This window comes from Panthera pardus, unplaced genomic scaffold (assembly GCF_024362965.1).
Source record: "Panthera pardus isolate Hobbes unplaced genomic scaffold, ASM2436296v1 HiC_scaffold_11, whole genome shotgun sequence".
Classification (NCBI taxonomy): Eukaryota; Metazoa; Chordata; class Mammalia; order Carnivora; family Felidae; genus Panthera; species Panthera pardus.
Window position 1 is genome coordinate 99,561,707 of NW_026526666.1, and position 5,002 is coordinate 99,566,708.

The following is a 5,002-nucleotide window of genomic DNA, read 5'->3' on the forward strand; positions in this document are numbered from 1 at the left end:
TGAGGACCAAAAGTTATCTCTGGAAAGAGAGGTGGAATTTATTTAGCCAATTTGAGCCCTTTCTTTCCTTCATTTGATATTGTCAAAGTAAATCATAAAATTATAGCCAAGATGGGGTCCTCAACCTGTGTACCAACACTGCTCCTCCTTGACAGAAACAGATGGCGGGGGGGGGTGGGGGTGGCTCAGTTGGTTAAGAGTCTTACTGTTTTGGGTCAGGATATGATCTCTCGGCTTCATGGGTTCCAGCCCCGCATCAGACTCTGAGCTGGCAGCACAGAGCCTACTTGAGACACTCTCTCTCTCTCTCTCTCTCTCTCTCTCTCTCTCTCTCTCTCTCCCCCTCTCCCTCTCTCTCTGCTCCTCCCCCACTTATGCTGTCTCTGTCTCTCTCAAAATAAATAAATAAACTTAATCAATGATGGGCACCTGCAGTGTATCTACTCACGTCCCAATGGAGTCTGGTACTGGTTCAACAAAGAGTGGCGTGGACACTGTGGGCACTTCATGCCATCCGTATTTCCACTCCCTAGGGCAGGGAAGCACTGCCATCAGGGAGCTTGGCCCGGGCCCAGCATAAGATCTGGCTGAGTTTAAGGTTAAGGCAATCACAGAAACCCTAGCTCCTTTGACAGTGATTGGTTTTAAGGACAAGCAGGTTTCAATGAATTTGATTCAGCCAAGGATATATACTGATAAGTTTGATAGGCCTGTTGGGAAAGCTGTTTCGTTGGTTTTACAAAGCCCTGGGGAGCCCGCCTTTCTCCAGTTTTGAACGTGGACAAGGAAGTCTTGTTCTACAACTCGAGGAACACCAGACTTAGGACACTGTGCCCTACAGAGTAAAGGAATGGAAAGACCCTGGGTCTCTGATGACACCACTGGGTCACTGCACCCGTGCACCCCGGACCCTGCCCTCTGTCTGTACTTCTGGGTGTAAGTATCCTTATTGTTCAGACTACCTGGAGCTGAGCTTCAGTGGAAAATACCCTGACATAGAAAATAAATAAAATTAAGTTACTCTTATCTCCCTAAGTAACTTATTTGCCTTTTTAAACCTGTTTGAGGACAGAAGAGCTAATGATAGTTCAGTTCTGAGTGTGTTTAACTTGCTGAGGCTACTTAGCAAACGTTAAATAAAATACTACTTCAGGAGTGCTACTTTTTTTTTTTTTTTTTTTTCCTTGAAGGAGAGAGAAACAGAGCGTCAGCAGGGGAGGGGCAGAGAGAGGGACACACACAGAATCTGGAGCAGGCTCCAGGCTCTGAGCTGTCAGCACAGAGCCCACCTCGGGGCTTGGACTCACAAACTGCAAGATCATGACCTGAGCCAAAGTCGGACGCTTAATGGACTGAGCCACCCAGGTGCCCCAGGAGTGCTCCTCTTTCAGTAAGAACTGTGTGGCCAGAATCTCAGGTTTTCAGCTTTGGTGACACTGATGCTTTTAGCTGCCCTATTTTAAAGCCTATTAATCAAGAGAAACTTTGGATGCCAAGAATCTACCTCGAAGAAGGTACCTGGGGCTTTGCCTCCACGAGCTGAGACAAACAAATCCCAGTGGGCCCCCCTCTTCTGTGCTGTGCTGCAGAGTGAATGATGCCAGCGAGGCCATCAAAATCTGGGGCTCTCACTCATTCTCACTGATTTTCCATTCAGCCGTTGTTCCCGAGACCCTGGGGAAGACTGAACAGAACAAGTGATATTTTATTTTTTATTCTGAGAAAATTTTAATTATTTTTTTTATGTTTATTTATTTATTTGGAGAGAGACAGAGTGGGTGCCAGTGGGGGAAAAGCAGAGAGAGAACCCCAAGCAGGCTCCCCGCTGTGAGCGTGAAAGCCCCACGTGGGGCTCGATCTAACAAACCACGTGATCATGACCTGAGCCAAGATCAAGAGTCAGACGCTTAACAGACTGAGCCACTCACGCAACCCTGAATTCTTTATTAAAAAAATTTTGTTTAATGTTTATTTACTTTTGAAAGAGAGAGACAGAGTGTAAGTGGGGAGGAGCAGAGAGAGAGAGGGAGACACAAAATCCGAAGCAGGCTCCAAGCTCTGAACTGTCAGCACAGAGCCCGACGTGGGGCTCAAACTCACAGACTGTGAGATCATGACCTGAGCTGAAGTCAGACGCTTAACAGACTGAACCGCCCAGGTGTCCCTATTTATTTTTTAAAGTTTTAGTTATTTAAGTAATCTCTATACACAGAGGGGGTGCAAACTCATGACTCCAGGGTCAAGAGTCACATGCTCCTCCAGCTGAGCCAGCCTAGTGCCCTGGGCAAATGATTTTTACAAAAAAATCCCTCCTTTCTTCCTTGACCTTCCTCTGCTTCTCTGGTCCTCCTGCAAGCCCTTAGTATAATTGTTATACCAATGTCATGCCTATTCTCTGTACCTCCTCATAAGTTGTTCCTCCCAAGGTTGGAAAAACAAAAGCCCAAAAAGCAGAACAGAAATAGGACTCCTTGGACTTAAGATAAATAACAAATAATTTATAGTATAAGGAGCTCCCTCGGGAACGTCTTCCATCCTGGTTTCCTGTCCTGCAGGGCCCTAGTGTGCTCGTTTTGAGGAAACCATCAGGAGGGATTCTGGATGCTTGCTGATGCTCAAAACGTAGTCTTGTTTTTCTCACCTCCTAACTGTAGGCAACCTGGTGGCAGAGATGGTCCTGAACTTGTGTGCTCCCCCGGGCACTTCACATCTTAACAGTGTTCCCAGAAATGCTTTCTGCTCACGCACAAGAGAAGGGACAGGTGGCAGCTCTCCACTGGGTCAATCGCATTTCAGAGCTGGAAGGTCCCCAGAGATCACTGCATTATTTCACAGGAAGAGATTCTGAGAGCCAACGGCCCCCCCCCCCGCCCCAGTCAACTGACTGGTGCGAAACCCGCCTCTGAAACAGAAGCTTCTGCTCTGTCTTGCAACAGTGCTACAGGGTTGCACTATGGTGCTGGAATGGGCATCTGGGCGGTTTCTTTCTTTCTTTTTCTTTTGCTGATTAAAAGCAAACTACACTAAAATGAACAACTCTGAAACAACAGATGTTGTCGAGGATACGGAGAAAGGGGAACACTTTTGCACTGCTGGTGGGAATGCAGACTGGTGCAGCCACTCTGGAAAACAGTATGGAGGTTCTTCAGAAAATTAAAAATAGAGCTACCCTACGACCCAACAATTGCACTACTAGGAATTTATCCAAAGGATACGAAGACGCTGATTCAAAGGGGCACATGCACCCCAATATTTATAGCAGCACTATCAACAACAGCCAAAGTATGGAAAGAGCCCAAATGTCCATCAACTGAGAAGTTGTGGCATATATACACAGTGGAATATGACTCGGCGATAAAGAGTCCATTTGCAACAACATGGATGGAACTGGAGGGTAGTATACTAAGTGAAATAAGTCAGAGGAAGACAAATATCGTATACTCCTACGTGGAATTTAAGAAACACAACAGATGAATACAGGAGAAGGGAAGAAAAATAGGATAAAAACAGAGAGGGAGGCAAACCATGAAACTCTTAAACACAGAGAACAATCTGAGGGTTGCTGGAGGGGAGGTGGGTAGGGCGATGGGCATTAAGGAGGGCACTTGCTGGGATGAGCATTGGGTGTCCTATGCAAGTGATGAATCACTAAATTCTACTCCTGAAACCATTATTACACTATATGTTAATTAACTTGGATTTAAATACAATTCTGAAAAGAAACTGAACTGTGACTATCACCTCCTCCCTCTGGGTATTCACTGCCCCTATTCCAAGCACTTGGCTAACATCGGGCGGGTTCCACTTAGTCCTTCTGTGTAGACAGAACACAGCACACATCACCATCAGATTACCCTATGGTTAAAGTTTTATTTATTTGTACTCCTCCACTTGGATGGGTGAAAATGTCAAGATCTGGCTAAAAGGGGCGCCTGGGAGGCTCCGGTGGTTAAGGGTCCAACTTCAGCTCATGATGTCACGGTTCAGAGCCCACACTGGGCTCTGTGCTGACAGCTTGGAGCCTAAAGCCTGCTTCAGATTCTGTCTCTCTCTCTCTCTCTGCCCTCCCCTTCTTGCACTCTGTCTCTCGCTCAAAAATAAACATTAATTTTTTAAAAAAAGGATTTGGCTAAAACTTTATTCTTTGAGGAGTAGTATGTTACAGGGTGCCTCAGGGTGTCTCAGTCAGTTGAGTGCCCAACTCTTGATTTGGGCTCAGATGATCTCACAGTTCACGGGTTTGAGCCCTAAGTCAGGTTTGGCAGTAACTGTGCGGAGTCTGAATGGGATTTTCTCTCTCAAAATAGACTTTGAAAAATTAAAAAAAAAAAAAAAAAAAAAAGTAGCGTGCTACATAAGACACAAAGACGTGAGGGGCACAGGCTTTGATCAGGCCTTGGGTTTATCATTTACACAGCACCCAACTGTGCCTCGTTTCTTTAGGACTCACACACACCCAGCACACAGGAAGTGTTGGCAGTACGAAGCTCAAGCGGCACGAGTTTACCTGGTAAACTAGATACGGATTTCGGAGGCAGACACTGGACATCCTCACAGCTGCGTGGAAGCCGTGGAGGATGTTTCAGATCATGAGGCCTGTGGGAGCGGGCAGGAGCACGGCGGTGGAGGGGACGTCCTATGACACCCAGAAGTAAATGTTAAAGGAGCCCGTTTCACAATATAGTGGCCTCTGGGCTCGGCCGGAAGTGAAGCAGAGGTTGGGGTCAGAAAAACAGCAATCTTAAAAACAAGCAAATAAACAAAACAAAACAAGAAAATCAGCAATCCTACCACTACCATGCACGCTGACCCTGAGGAAACGCTTCCTTCCACCCTGTGCAGAGACCCTCAGGGTGGCGGAAAGAGAAAGCAGATGACCTCTGATCAAGCAGATGACCGTAAATCATCCCTCTGGCTCAGTCTCTACCTTGGTCATCAAGGAGAACCCACACCTCTTATCACATTTGTCCCCTAAACAGGAAAACAAACAAAAATCCCTCCG